Source organism: Ranitomeya variabilis, chromosome 2 (genome assembly GCF_051348905.1).
Source record: "Ranitomeya variabilis isolate aRanVar5 chromosome 2, aRanVar5.hap1, whole genome shotgun sequence".
NCBI classification, from domain to species: Eukaryota; Metazoa; Chordata; class Amphibia; order Anura; family Dendrobatidae; genus Ranitomeya; species Ranitomeya variabilis.
The window spans coordinates 163,615,013-163,631,692 of record NC_135233.1 but is presented as its reverse complement, the minus strand read 5'-3'; the positions used below and the strand labels follow the sequence as shown (position 1 = coordinate 163,631,692).

The following is a 16,680-nucleotide window of genomic DNA, read 5'->3' as shown; positions in this document are numbered from 1 at the left end:
TCTATGGGGCAACGGTGCAGAGCACTATATATGGCACAGATTTATATGGCACATCTATGGGGCAACGGTGCAGAGCATTATATGTGGCACAGATTTATATGGCACATCTATGGGGCAACGGTGCAGAGCATTATATGTGGCACAGATTTATATGGCACATCTATGGGGCAACGGTGCAGAGCATTATATATGGCACAGATTTACATGGCACATCTATGGGGCAACGGTGCAGAGCACTATATATGGCACAGATTTATATGGCACATCTATGGGGCAACGGTGCAGAGCACTATATATGGCACAGATTTATATGGCACATCTATGGGGCAACGGTGTAGAGCATTATATATGGCACAGATTTATATGGCACATCTATGGGGCAACAATGAACAGTGCAGAGCATATATGGCACAGCTTAATAAGGAGCATCTATGGGGCAATAATGAACAGTGCAGAGCATATATGGCACTGCTTTATATGGAGCATCTATGGGGCCATAATGAACAGTGCAGAGCATATATGGCACTGCTTTATATGGAGCATCTATGGGGCAATAATGAACAGTGCAGAGCATATATGGCACTGCTTTATAAGGAGCATCTATGGGGCCATAATGAACGGTGCAGAGCATTGTATATGGGGCACAGCTTTATATGGAGCATCTATGGGGCCATAATGAATGGTGCAGAGCATTATATATGGCACAGCTATATATGGAGCATCTATGGGGCAATAATCAACGGTATGGAGCATTATATATGGCACAGCTTTATATGGAACCTCCTTTGGGGCAATAATGAACGGTATGGAACATCTATTTTTATTTTTGAAATTCACCGGTAGCTGCTGTATTTTCCACCCTAGGCTTATACTCGAGTCAATAAGTTTTCCCAGTTTTTTGTGGCAAAATTAGGGGGGTCGGCTTATACTCGGGTCGGCTTATACTCGAGTATATACGGTACATACCAATCAGTAAATCACACGTGATTACATAATCGGTGTCATGGACACTTTTGGAACCTTCAGTGGAGGACATGTTGTAAGAGCAGGCAGCAGTCAAGTGATACACTAGAGAAAAAAAATGTAACTTTGTAAAAGCAAAGCACAATGTAGAGAAAAAACATAAAAATTTGGAGAACAATACTTACATTACAGACAGTAGACAAAGCACACATCAGGCAGGCACCACACAACAGGAACCGCAGCAAAGCACCAAGACGGACTGAAGAACAGCACCAGGACAGCAACACCGGGACCAATACCGCAGCACTGGGACCAAGAGAGCAGCACTGGGACCAAGACAACAGCACCTAATCTACAAGGAATGGAAAAAAAAAATCTGTACGGAGTACAGAGTGCAAAACAGAAAGACATTTTCACATCTTCTATACTTACATATGGACGGCAGCACTAGGACCAAGACGGCAACACTGGGACCAAGACAGCAGCACCTAATCTAAAAGGAATGGAAACAAAAAAATCTGTAGAGAGTGCAAAGACAGAAATACATTTTCGCATCTTCTATACTTGTATATGGACGGCAGCACTGGAACCAAGACGACAGCGGCATCGGTATGGCAGCAACATACAGTCTAGAAGCAACAGAAAAAAAAACCATAAGTACAGAATGCAGTGAGAGACAGACTGACATTTTCAAAGCTTCTATACTTACATCCAGAGTCTTCTGCCTTCATCCAATGTCATATGCCCGCATCCAGAGTCTTCTGCCTTCATCAAATATCCTGTGCCCGCATCCAGAGTCTTCTGCCTTCATCAAATGTCCTGTGCCCGCATCCAGAGTCTTCTGCCTTCTTCTATTGTCCCGTGGCCGCATCAAGAGTCTTGAGAGTAATGGACTTCCTGTTTCCAGACCCCCTTTTATACAGCTGGCAATTTTCATGTGGTTACATCATTTCCAAGGCAAAATTAGTTAGAAGTAAGCATGCATATCGAACGCAAGCGTACGCATGTCCTTGCGTAACAATGCGTTCCCATAGACAGTAATGCGTTTTTTGACGCATGTGGACGATTGAGCAATATTTGCCGCCTCAAAAACGCAATATGTTGCGTTCGCTGCACCCCGCCGCACACTTCCAAATGACGCATGCAAAAACATGTCACTGCATACACAATGTTAAAGATATGTACGCATGCGGATCGTACGCTGCGCACACAGACGCAAATGTGAACCTGGCCTAATATACTGTATGAGTTTCCTTTTGTATTGAAGAACTGAAATCATTTTTGATGATATTCTAATTTTGTGAGAAGCACCTGTAAATAGACAGAGTGTAATCAACTGTGCTTGTGTCTCTATGAAAAGCCTATCACTCCTATCATTGAGTCTGAAAAGTTTTGTAAGCTAATCTATGACCATATCAAAATTAAACTTGGTCATAAATCATCTCAGAATTTTTTTTTAAGAGAACAAACATAAGGGATACAGACACTTGTCAAAATTGCTAATCAAATCCTACTAGAGATGAGTGAATAAATTCAAGTCTACCTACTGGCTAACACGGTACCCAGATATATTTCTTTCCTGTATCTAAATTCAAGTGTAGATTAATTCTGCTCAAACATTTAAAAAATCCACATTTGGCAAAATGCGTCTATGTTGTAATTAGCTTTCAACCGGATTCCACAAAATAGAGACCATTGGCCCAAATTTTTCTAAACCACAAAAGGCCATCAAAATACATATATAAAAAAAAAATCCTCACCTCTCCTCTTCAAATCGCTTCTGCTGAAATTCCTGGGCGTGAAAGGTCACGGTGTCATGATATCACGGCATGTGCCGTGACCTTGCACGTGCATGTGTAGAATGCCAGAAACTCAGGCTCAATTTGTGAGGCCTGGAGTTATAAGTACAAGCAGCAGTGATATGAAGATGTGGCAAGGATCGGAGAGGTGATGGTGAAAAGTCAAAGGGCCAGAGAGGTGAGCGGTGAGTTGAATATAAGAATTTTATTTTTTTCATATTAAGTTTAATATGTTCCGGGGTCTGGTGAGAACCTATAACATAGTACAGAACATTATTGGATTTCCTGTTACATTGAATTTCCTGGGAATAGAAAAAAAAAAAAAAAAAAAAAAAGCTGCACAGGTGGTGTCAATATCCTTTAAATTCGAGTGGACTGTCACTGGACTACTGTGGGCGCAGTTACAGCCGCCAACTTTTCAGTGAGTGATAACTGAAGCTGCGCTGGCCCACCATATGACTGAAAGCTCGAGGCTGCTGGGAGGAATAAAGTTAATTTCCTCCCAGCAGCGGGGCTCTCTATGCAGGCGCCGGCCAGGGTCAGAACACTATTAACCTACAGATTAACCCCAAATCTGCAGGTTAATAGTGCATTTTTTTTTACATAGCAGATCCTTTTAAGATAACATGTCAATTATACTGCACAGTAAACTCCATAAAAAATACAATTAAAAAACTATTTCAGATTGTTTTATGTTCATGCCTTATATTAAAAAACAATTAAAAAGTGATCAAAAAGTCCTTTGCACCTAAAAATGGTACCTGTAAAAACTACAACTTGTCTTGCATAAAACAAGCCCTCAAACAACTTCATCTATTGAGAAAATGTTATAGGTATCAGAATATTTTAACCTCCCCCAAAATTGGTTCTTTTAAAGTAATTTGTTTTTTAGCAAAAGTGGCAAAAAGTGAACAAACCCATATAAATTTTGCCTTGGTGTGATTGTGTGACAACGTAGCATAACAATTATGCCAAATGCTGAACAGTGTATAAAAAAGTAATAAATTATTCAGAATTGCATGTGCCACAAAATGGTACCAATAAATACTACAGTTTGCCATGTACATAATGAGCCCACATATAGCTCCATAGACACTGGAAATCGTCCATAGTACCCTCTTCTAGGGAATTGATTTCTGAACTAAATCATATGGAATGCATGGAATCTTTCATGGCGAAAGATCCTGACAGCTCGGACCTGTATTCTGGAGTTTGGTTCCTGTGTTCATCCTTCAAGGACGGACCTTTCTTCTCATCTTGGCTTTAGGCTAAGTGCACACGTTGCAGACGTTTCCGCGGCAATTCCGCAACTCCTGCCGCTGGTATATCACATGCGGAATTGGCATGCGTATTCCCGCTAAGCACTAGCGTTTTTAGCTTGCAGAATGCTATCGTATTCCAAGTGATCTGTAGCATCACTTGGAAAACTGATTGACAGGTGTTTCACAAGTGTGACCAATAGTGTTTGACAAGTGTGACCAACTTTTTACTATTGATGCTACCTATGCAGCATCAATAGTAAAAAGATAGAACGTTAAAAAATAATTAAAAAAATAAAAAATCGTGATATTCTCACCTTCCGGCATCCCCGGCAGCCTTCCAGCTCCTCGCGATGCTCCGGTCCCAATAATGCATTGTGGCAATGACCTCAGATGACATAGCGGTCTCACTAGACCGCTAAGTCATCACATGTCATTTTCGCAATGCATTACTGGGAACGGGAGCATCGCGAGGAGCAGGAAGACTGCCGGGGACGCCGGAAGGTGAGAATATCATGATTTTTTATTTTAATTCTTTTTTTTTTTTTGTTATTAACAATTATACGGTTCCCAGGGCCTGGAGGAGAGTCTCCTCTCCTCCACCCTGGGTACCAACTGCACATGATCTGCTTACTTCCCGCATGGTGGGCATAGCTACATGTGGGAAGTAAACGGATCAATGCATTCCTATGTGTGCGGAATCCCCGCGATTCCGCACAAAGAATGAACATGCTGCGGTTTTTCCTGCAATGTGATTCCGCCGCTGAAAAAAAATGCAACATGTGCACAGAAATTGCTCATTGCAGTCTAATAATAGGATGCTTAATGTATGCAATTTTTTCGTGGTTTTATTGCGTTTTCATAGCGAAAAAAATGCGAAAAATCCTGAACGTGTGCACACAGCCTAAAAGTTACACTTTAAAATCCCTAATTTCTATGTATAGACATAGCTCCCTTCCCCTGAGTTGAAGTGAAGGACAGCATCCAATCCAGGTGAAAGAAATCTTACTGTATTGTGCCAAAATGCGACGTTTCAACCACAAGGGTCTTTTTGAAGACCCTTGTGGTTGAAACGTCGCATTTTGGCACAATACAGTAAGATTTCTTTCACCTGGATTGGATGCTGTCCTTCACTTCAACTCATGGTATGTACTCCTCCACTCGGGTCCAGTGGAATTAGGATGGGCATCCGTTTTGTCAGTTGTGCTGTCAGCCTCAATTTCTCTATTTTGGAATAGCTCCCTTCCCCTTCCATTCTTTTCCCATGTCCCCCCCCCCCCTATTCTTTTGCCGTTATTTATTTTATACAATCTCTTATATGACCTCTACTGGTCTTGGATAAGAACTACTCTAGTGTCTGTATATTCTTGTATGATCACACTTCAGGTCTCTTTAAAATGTTTATATTTGATGCGTGATTATCACTCATTTGCAAAGGCTTCTTAAGGCTATGTGCACACGTTGCGGATTTGCCTGCAGATCCGCAGCGGATTGGATGCAGCGGATTCACAGCAGTTTTCCATCAGGTTTACAGTACCATATAAACCTATGGAAAACCAAATCCGCTGTGCCCATGGTGCGGAAAACACAGCGCGGAAACGCTGCGGTTTATTTTTCGCAGAATGTCAATTCTTTGTGTGGATTCCGCAGCGGTTTACACCTGCTCCTCAATAGGAATCCGCAGGTGTAACACCACAGGTGGAATCTGCACAAAAAACTCAGGAAATGCGCAAAAAAAGGCGCGGAAAAATCCGCACACGAATCGGCAGTGTGGCCACATAGCCTAAAAGTCCAACAAGCTTTATCGTAGACCTATGCTATATCATTATGTAAAAATGTAAGTTTCCTCTTACTGTGGTGTGCTTTTTTTGAAAATGTAATAAATATTTTTTTAAAGAAAAAAAAAATGTATTTTTATGCCATCTAAGTAGTGTATGTGATGCTAACACAATAAAAGACACCTCAGAGATGTCTGTATGTGGCTTGTAAGGATCAACAGAAGCATTACGGCAATGGCTCTCGTACTGAAAAATCAACAACAATGGATATACACACATGCGAACCTGTCAGCAGGATTGTGCGATCACCGATCGCTGCTACTTCGCAGGTGAGGCCGGCGCCATTTTCAGACTGTTTTATTTTATTATTATGATTTAATGTATACCATCAAATAAATAATTAACTGCACATTACACATATGATCAGGGGGCAGGTCACTGAGGGGTCAGGGACCTGTCAGAAGCCATACACATAAATATACCTAATCAGAGCACCACATGAAGACCCCCCACAGCCATCCCTAGAGCACGAGCATATCAACATGAAATTGAAAATAAAGATTAAGCCCTTTCTGACCTCAGACGGGATAGTACGTCCGAGGTCAGATCCCCCGCTTTGATGCGGTGTCCGGCGGTGAGCCCGCATCAAAGCCGGGACATGTCAGCTGTTTTGAACAGCTGACATGTGCCCGCAATAGCGGCAGGTGGAATCGCGATTCACCCACCGCTATTAACTAGATAAATAATACTGTCAAACGCTGACCGCTTCATTTGACTAGCGCTTCCGGCCATCGGGTCGGAAATGAGCGCATCGCCGACCCCGTTAGGGTATGTGTCCACGTTCAGGATTGCATCAGGATTTGGTCAGGATTTTTCATCAGTATTTGTAAGCCAAAACCAGGAGTGGAACAATTAGAGGAAAAGTATAATAGAAACATATGCACCACTTCTGCATTTATCACCCACTCCTGGTTTTGGCTTACAAATACTGATGTAAAATCCTGACCAAATCCTGATGCAATCCTGAACGTGGACACATACCCTCACATGATCGGGGGTCAGCGATGCATTGGCATAACAACCAGGTCTCCTTGAGACCTCTATGGTTGTTGATGCTGGACTGCTATGAGCGCCACTCTGTGGACGGCGTTCATAGCAATGCAGGAATTTTGCTACATAGGAGTGATCTGAGCTTTGCTCCTATGTAGCAGAGCCAATCAGGCTATGCCAGCTTCTAGCCTCCCATGGAGGCTATTGAAGCATGGCAAAAGTACAAAAAAAATGTTTTAAAAAATATAAAAAAAAATAAAAAAAATATAAAAGTTTAAATCACCCCCCTTTCGCCCCATTGAAACCTACACATATTTGGTATCGCTGCGTTCAGAATCGCCCGATCAATAAAAAAAAGGATTAACCTGATCGCTAAGCGGCATAGCGAGAAAAAAATTTGAACCGCCAGAATAACGTTTTTTTTGGTCGCCGTGACATTGCATTAAAATACAATAACGGGCGATTAAAAGAACGTATCTGCACAAATGTGGTATCATTAAAAAAGACCGCTCGGCACGCAAAAAATAAGCCCTCACCCGACCCGAGATCACAAAAAATGGAGACGCTACAGGTATCGAAAAATTGGGCAATTTTTTTTTTATTTTTTTTTTTTAGCAAAGTTTGGAATTTTTTTTACCACTTAGATAAAAAATAACCTAGACATATTAGGTGTCTTTGAACTCCTAATGACCTGCAGAATCATAATGGCTGGTCAGTTTTAGCATTTAGTGAGCCTAGCAAAAAAAAACAAAAAACAAGTGTGGGATTGCACTTTTTTGGCAATTTCACCCCACTTGGAATTTTATTCCTGTTTTCTAGTACACAACATGCTAAAACCAATGATGTCGTTCAAAAGTACAACTTGTCCCGCAAAAAATAAGCTCTCACATGGCCATATTGGCGGAAAAATAAAAAAGTTATGGCTCTGGGAAGGAGGGGAGTGAAAAACGAAAACGCAAAACTGAAAAAAGCTGGGGTCATGAAGGGGTTAAACAACCACAAGACAGATTTCATCAACTAAGGTATCATTTTAATCAGTATAACGGCGCCGACCTGACACTGTGTGTATGTTACTGAGCAGAATCCTGCTGACAGGTTTCCTTTAATTACAAAATAGACTGAACATAGTTGAGCTCCAGCTTAGTTAAAAACACAGTGTGGCTATAGTTCAATAGGCAGATTCCCATTAAAGATGATCAGTTACATAAATGAGACTAAGCTTCTGCAGGTGTTTCTAATAAAATGCCACAAACATTTCTTTACAGCAAGAATATTAGATCTTTGTTAACAACTTATTGATGTTCAGTATAAAGCTTTAAAATTCTTTTATAAACATCCAGAGCTGCAATCCTTTGATCTGACCATATCCTCAAATTTGATTGCATAAGAAAGATAAAAAGGGACATGTGCTAAATGATAAAAAATGTACAATTATTTAATGGCGTATGAAACAAAACACTACAAAGAATTGGCAAAACCATAGCTTTAAAGAAAAAGGAACCTCCATCTCAAATGAAATTATTACTGTTCAAGTACAATTTTAGGCTATGTGCCCACGTTGCAGATTCATGTGCAGATTTTTCCGCACCGTTTTTGCAAAATCTGCACTGCGTTTTACCTGCGGATTTACCGCGGTTTTTGTGCGGATTTCACCTGCGGTTTTACACCTGCAGATTCCTAATGAGGAGCAGGTGTAAAACGCTGCGGAATCCACACAAAGAATTGACATGCTGCAGAATATAAACCGCTGCGTTTCAGCGCGTTTTTTTCCGCAGCAAGTGCACTGCGGATTTGGTTTTCCATAGGTTTACATTGTACTGTAAACCGCATGGAAAACAGCAGCGAATCAGTAGCGGCCAATCCGCAGCCAAATCCGCAATGTGTGCACATAGCCTTATAGGTTTTCAATCAAGTAGAAGGACCTACAAAAACAATCTATCTTTATACAGCTGGTTTCATACATCCGTGAAACACAGATAATGCCCGTATCAGAATATCTGTCATGGCTACCAGGTCTACCGACCTGAGCTAACTGCCTCATATATGCTTGTGAAGCAGTTACCTCAAGTCAGGAGACACATCGGTTGAGCCATAATGAGGCAGTTAGCTCAGGGCTAACCCCTGTATGCCATCATGGCACTGTACCGAAGCACAGCCTGTGGAGACCATGATTTTTCCTATATACAGCAATACTGAAATGTATAGTCTAAGAGTCAACATTTCTGACCTTGAGAGCCACATTCAGCTCTTAGAGAGGGTCGCGAGCCACATTCAGCCTTGAGAGAGGGTCGGGAACCACATTCAGCTCCCACCCCCTCACAATAGTGGTAACCAAAGCTTTTCCACAAAAATCAATCACCCCAAAGCAGTATACAAAGATCTAGGGGTTCCTACAATACCCCCCATTCAGTATTCTCCTATAAAAGTTGTAACTCCTTTACGACCTCTGCTTTGATGCAGGCTCCGGTGTCATGATCAGCTGACATGTGCCCCTAACAGCAGCTGGTGGAGTTGCGATCCATCCAGCGTCTGTTAACATGTTAAATGCAGCTGTCAATGTCTAACAGTGGCATATAACATGCGAGCTACGGAAGTGCGTCATAAGACCCGTCCATCGACACCTCTCACATGATCGTGAGGCGCTGATAAGTTGGGATGATTACTGGGGACAGCATGCATGAGACCCCCATGGTTGTCATTGCAGATCTGCTATGAGAACCACCCCGTGGCCAGCATTCATGACAGATGATCATTTCTGCTACACATGGCTATCTGCACAAAAGCTGTTCCATTCAGCGTGTCCACATGGACATTTCCTGACTGAACCCTGCTCATACAGGTAATATACAGATGATCAGGTTTTTAAATACATCAGATAGGGATTGTATACATCAGGTAGGACTGCTCTATATGGGTATACCTTGACGTTTGGTGGAGCAGCTTAGTATACATTTTTCGCAAAAAACGTATCAACCAAATATCCTGTTTTTTTACATCTTTTTACTAGCACTTGCTGATTACTGTGATTTTTTTGCAACGGAGTGTCTTTGGTTTTACTGTGCTCTTTTGTGTGTTCATTTATACAGAGATGTAAATGTTTCAAGTACATTCATACCCATGTGTCAAAATTTATGATTGTGTTTTAAGATGAGGAAGAGTTTAATCCATAAACAAGTTAGGGCAAGGTTCTTTTTACTGTATTATAGCTGCCAAATGTGGTATTATGTAATGAATGTAATCAACTTGTGTGTCGTTCTAAATATATTCAGAGCTCTAGGAGATGCTGACACTATCAAAATCAATAATCATGAGACTAATAGATGACACAAAGTATCTGTTTTTTCTCAGCTCTTGTTTTTTTGTAACAAAAAATATCCAAGTCATTAGAATTTACAAACACTTTGAACAGTTTTAGGCTATGTGCACACGCTGCGGAATGGTGTGCAGATTTTTCCGCACTGATTTTGGTAAGTCCACAGGTAAACCGCACTGCAGATTTACCGTGCGTATTCCACCTGTGGTTTTACACCTGCGGAGTCCTATTGAGGGGCAGGTGTAAACCGCTGCGGAATCCGCACAAAGAATTGACATGCTGCAGAATATAAACCGCTGCGTTTCAGCGCGTTTTTTTCCGCAGCAAGTGCACTGCGGATTTTGTTTTCCATAGGTTTACATGGTACTGTAAACTCATGGAAAACTGCTGCAGATCTGCAGCGTCAAATCCGCTGCGGATCTGCAACATGTGCACATAGCCAAAGGGCTCATACTCATCTACATATAAAATGGATGAGTGCAATCCAATAAAAAAAATAAAAAAAATCAGATTGCACTCCGACTAATGTTGGTCAATGAACATGTGTTCATCTGCAATTTTTTTCTCAGCTCGGATCGGAGGAAAAAATTGCATCATGCTGCCAGTGGACATGTATATTGGATGAGACCTGCCAATGCAAGTCATTGGGTGTGAGAAAAAAAAAATTTGCATGTCACACTGACCATGCGCATGCCGTGCAATTTTTATGCACCCATCTCATAGGAAACATGACATTTCATCACCCGAGTACAGTAAATTCACAGAATGAACCATCAGAATACAATAGAAGAGATATATAGAATTTAAAAAAATGGCATGGGACCCCCATATTATTTTTAACCATCTGAGGTAAATCTATCAGCTAGGGTTTGATGTTTATAGTCTGGGAAGGGGGTAATAAACATGGAGCTTCCAATGCTATAAATATCAGATCCCAGATGTCTACTTCGCTTTTACTGGTTAATAGCAAGGGGGTGACCCCCCAAAAAATGATATGGTTCCCCTCTATTATTAATAATCAGTAAAGGCTAGGCAGACAGCTGCGGGATGATATTAATAGCTTAGGAAGGGGACATGGATATTGGCCCCCTCCCAGACTAAGAATATCAGCCCTCAACCACCGCACAAATGGGCATCCATTAGATGCACCATAATTCTGGTGCTTAGCCTCCATTTCTCCCACTTGTCCTGGTGCGGTGGAAAGTGGGGTAATAGCATTGGGGTTGATGTCAGCTTTGCAAAAGCCAAGGGGTAAGTAATGGAGAGGGGTCTATGAGACACCCCCATTACTAACTCCACAGTCAAATGTAATAAAGACACAGACCAATGTCATATGGATGCTAGGTGAGAAAAATTGGATTGTACTGTACTTGCGTGAAACTCATCCAACTTTTACGGAACAACATCAGACCGATTTAATTTACGCTGATGAGTGTGAGCCCTAAATGTGAGCTTGTTCACATCTTCAAAAGTGCAGCTTAAAATACATGTCTGCCATACTGCTCTGGTTGTGGGATATAATTGTAGCTCTATATGTTTAGTTCTATGATATGGTACTACCGTACTTGAAAAAGAAGACATGTATAAGCTGCATGTTTTTTAAAATGTGCATTAGTACATAATCACACCTACAGTATTAAAAGCAGAATAAACAAACAATACTTGTCATATATTTGGTAACTAATAGCTTCTACATTTTCCTTGTTTAAAGGGAAACTTCTTCGAAAGTCAATTCTCAAAGATTTATTACTTCTGATACCACTCTTTGTAGTTTTCTGAACTATAAATGTGAGGCAGAATATGAATACCAAGAATCAATGAAAGCATTGTGTGACAACCAGAAATTATCTTAACCGTGTATTTTGTTGTTGTCTGCTGATGATCTAAGGCTATTGCCAACTAATTATCTCAGTAATAAGATCAAGTTTACACACTGCCTTTGGCAAGAATACATCTGTACAGAAAAGAGTCTCCATATTCTCCTGTGCTTTTCTTCTACACTTATAATTAATATAAGATTGATGGAGGTGTTAGACACCCATGATCTTGCTGCTTCGAGCTTTCAATCCTTGACAATATTCCATATTTCTGCACAAATTTTATATAACTACATCATCAGATTTTCACTCAAGACCTAAAATTTGACAAAGAGAATCAAGTCAGTGAGTAAATAAAATGAACTAATATCCTATATCTGGGAGTAGCAAAAGTATGTGAACTTTTGCATTATCTTCAGTAGAGCAATAACTACATCTGAACATATCCAGTAATTGTTAATTAGTTCTGCACATCGGCTTGGAGGAATTTCTCTCATCAACTGCTCACAGGTTCTTCCACAGCACTTCTATAGAATTAATGTCAGACCATGACTTGGCCATTCCAAAATGTTTCACTTTATTCTTCGGCAAACATCATGGACAGATGTCTTGACATTTTTCTTTCTAATTTTCAGATAAAATTTAGAATTCATTTTTACATCAATAGTGGCAAACTGTTATGGCTTGGATGCAGCAAAACAGGCCCAAACCTTGATAATACAAACACCATGTATTACAGATGGCCAGTAGCATAGCTACCAGGGAAGCAGAGGGGGCCATCGCCCCGGGCCCAGCGCTCTGAGGGGGCCCACCCAGAGCTACGCTACTGTAACTGTATCAGCGTGTCCACAGCGCGCCAATACAGTTACATTCTGCGGCAGAGCAGGGAGAATTGATCTCCCTGCTCTGCCGCCTGGCCGCTATGGGGCCCCTGAGCAGTGGGCCTCTCGCCTGTCATCGCAGGTTCAGCTATATCAGCTGGATGCCGATACAGCTGACCACATTGATGAGAGAAGGAGCGTTACGCTCCTTCTCCCATCAGCCCCCTGTCAGCGTCTGACGTCACCGATGCCGACACTGACAGCGGGCGCGGTGACATTACTATCCAGAGCCCGCTGTCCGGAGATATGCGGGAGCTCAGAGCAGCGGAGGAACCAGGAAGAAGAGAGGTGAGTATTTATTTTATGGGGGCTGCTTTATACTACAGGGTCTGCCTATGGGGGCTTCCGTATACTACAGGGTCTGCCTGTGGGGGGCTTCCTTATACTACAGAGTCTGCCTATGGGGCTTCCTTAAACTACAGAGTCTGCCTATGGTGGGGCTTCCTTATACTATAGAGTCTGCCTATGGGGGTCTGCCTTATACTACAGAGCCTGCTTATGGGGGCTTCCTTATACTACAGAGTCTGCCTATGGGGGCTTCCTTATACTACAGAGTCTGCCTATGGGGGGCTTAGAGTCTGCCTATGGGGGGCTTCCTTATACTAGAGTCTGCCTATGGGGGCTGCCTTATACTACAGAGTCTGCCTATGGGGGGCTGCCTTATAGTACAGGGTCTGCCTATGGGGTACTGCCTTATACTAGAGGGTCTGCCTTTGGGGGGCTTCCTTATACTACAGAGTCTGCTTATGTGGGGCTCCCTTATACTACAGAGTCTGCCTATGGGGGGCTTCATTATACTAGTCTGCCTATGGGGGGCTTCCTTATACTAGAGTCTGCCTATGGGGGCTGCCTTATACTACAGAGTCTGCCTATGGGGGCTTCCTTATACTACAGAGTCTGCCTATGGGGGGCTTCATTATACTAGAGTCTGCCTATGGGGTGCTTCCTTATACTAGAGTCTGCCTATGGGTGCTGCCTTGTGCTATAGAGTCTGCCTATGTGGGCTGCCTTATGCTATAGAGTCTGCCCATGGGGCTGCCTTATGCCATAGAGTCTGCCTCTGGGGGTGCATTATACAATATAGAGCAAGCCTATGGGGAGTGCATTATACTATATGAAGGCCTATGGGGAGTGCATTGTACTATATTGAGGACTATCTGGTGCATTATACTATGTGGAGGCTATCTAGGGGGCCATCATACAGTGTGGAGATTACAGTGAGGGGGCCATTATACAGTGTTTGAACATCAAACAGTTTGGGGGCTAAGGGGTCAGTATACTGTGTGGGTGGTACTATACAGTGAGGGGGCATTATACTGTGTATGGGAGCATCATACTGGGTATAGGGGAACTGTACAGGGGGGGAGACTTGGGACATTATTAAATGTAAAGTGGGCACTTATTATTATAGGGAAACTCAGGTTACTGTGACTATCAAAGGGGCACACAGAGGGCATTATTACTTTCTAGGAGGCAAAATATGGGCACTGTTTTCTAGGGCACTTGCACCTGGCATTACTGTATTATAGATGGTTGCTTCAGAATTTAGAGGGCACAGAGAACCACACAGCAGGGGCAGTAATAGCGACACCTACGGCAGCAGCGGCTCAGTATTTGAATATCAGCAGGATGAGGAGTTTGTGCAGGTTGGGAATAGATGGTGATGGGGCTGGAATATGAGAAGTGAAACATGTCTTTGTTATATTCTCTGCAGCCAAGTCGTGGCTGGAAGAAGTTGTCATGTCGGTCTGGGCCAGATGGAAAAGACGGGAAAAATGAACGATTCAATCAGAATGAAGGTCAGCAGTAAGTCACTATCTGTAACTGCTGTAATCACTTATATGTTCTGTAGTACTGGTATCTACCACTGACCATATTGCGGTAATATCCATGTTGGTCTTTGTATAGATTATTTTCAGCAACATCACTGTCATCTGCTGAAGTCCTCCTCCACTATTAGGGTGCATCACTGAGTTGTAATCAAGGTTACCTGGTTAGAGCCCCACTGAGAAGTTTTGCCCCACCCTGAACACTAGCTACGCCTCTGCAGATGGCATAAGGTTTTCATGTTGTGTTTTTCTTTCTTCAAAACAAAACAAAAAAACATTCCTCATTTATACCAGAAATCTCAATTTTGGTTTAATCCGTCCAAAAAACATTGCTCCAATAGCCTTCTGACTTATCCAGGTAATCTTTAGCAATATGCAGATAGGCAATAATATTCTTTTTGGAGAGCAGATCCTTTCTACTTGTAGTCCTGACATGCAACACCACTGTTGTTCAGTGTCCTTCAGTTGATGAACTCATGATTGAGAAGATTAGATGATGTGAGAAGCCTTTAAGGTACCGTTACACTAAAAGACTTACCAACGATCACGACCAGCGATACGACCTGGCCGTGATCGTTGGTAAGTCGTTGTGTGGTCGCTGGGGAGCTGTCACACAGACAGCTCTCTCCAGCGACCAACGATCAGGGGAACGACTTCGGCATCGTTGAAACTGTCTTCAACGATGCCGAAGTCCCCCTGCAGCACCTGGGTAAACATCGGGTTACTAAGTGCAGGGCCGCGCTTAGTAACCCGATATTTACCCTGGTTACCATTGTAAAAGTTAAAAAAACCCAAAACACTACATACTCACATTCCGATGTCTGTCACGTCCCCCGCCGTCAGCTTCCCGCACTGACTGTGTCAGCGCCGGCCGTAAAGCAGAGCACAGCGGTGACGTCACCGCTGTGCTCTTCTTTACGGCCAGCACTGACAGTCAGTGCGGGAAGCTGACGGCGGGGGACGTGACAGACATCGGAATGTGAGTATGTAGTGTTTTTTTTAACTTTTACAATGGTAACCAGGGTAAATATCGGGTTACTAAGCGCGGCCCTGCGCTTAGTAACCCGATGTTTACCCTGGTTACAAGTGAACACATCGCTGGATCGGCATCACACACGCCGATCCAGCGATGACAGCGGGTGATCAGCGACCAAAAAAAAGGTCCTGATCATTCCCTACGACCAACGATCTCCCAAGCAGGGGCCTGATCGTTGGTCGCTGTCACACATAACGAGATCGTTAGCGGGATCGTTGCTACGTCACAAAAAAGCGTGACGTTGCAACGATATCGTTAATGAAATCGTTATGTGTGAAGGTACCTTTAGTTGCTTAGAGATTACCTTAGGTTCCTTTGTGACCTTGTGCAGTATTATCTGCCATGCTCTTGGAGTGATCTTTGTTTGACCATGTCCATACTCTATAGAGACGATTTCATAACTTTTTCCAGCCTGATGAGCATCAACAAATCTTCTCAGGCACTCAAAGATCTCCTTTGCTCATGCTATGATGCACTTCCACATATATGAAGATCAAATTTTGATAGATCCCTGTTTTTTAAATGAAACAGGTCACCCATTCACACCTGACTCCATTGATTGAAAACACTAGACTCAAATACTTTTGCCACTCACAGACATGTGATATTGGATTATTTTCATAAATAAAAAATGACAAAGTGCAATATTTTGTTTTGATCTGATTTGACTCTCTTCATGTACTTTTAGGACTTGTTTGAAAATCTGACCAGTTTTAGGTCAGACTTATGCTTAAATATGGAAGATTCTGAAGAGTTCTCAAACCTTCAAGCCCCCACTGTGTGACATATCAGTTGTAATCACCTATGATTATTTCTATACAGATTTTGGAACAGAGTCTGCTCCAAACTTCATGCAAAAAAATATTCTATGTGAACATACTCTAATATCTGTGTATATGAATCTCCACATACAACAAATATGGAAAACCCATTTAAGGGTACACATTCAATAGAT

The 16,680-nt window shown here is 42.3% G+C and overlaps 1 protein-coding gene across 2 annotated transcripts in view; it reads right to left on the bottom strand.

Annotated features, from left to right (window-relative positions):
* The window catches only part of ACOXL (acyl-CoA oxidase like), an 804,481-nt gene that overhangs the window by 42,782 nt on the left and 745,019 nt on the right, over nucleotides 1-16,680 (bottom strand). The gene's annotated exons all lie outside the window — the stretch shown is intronic.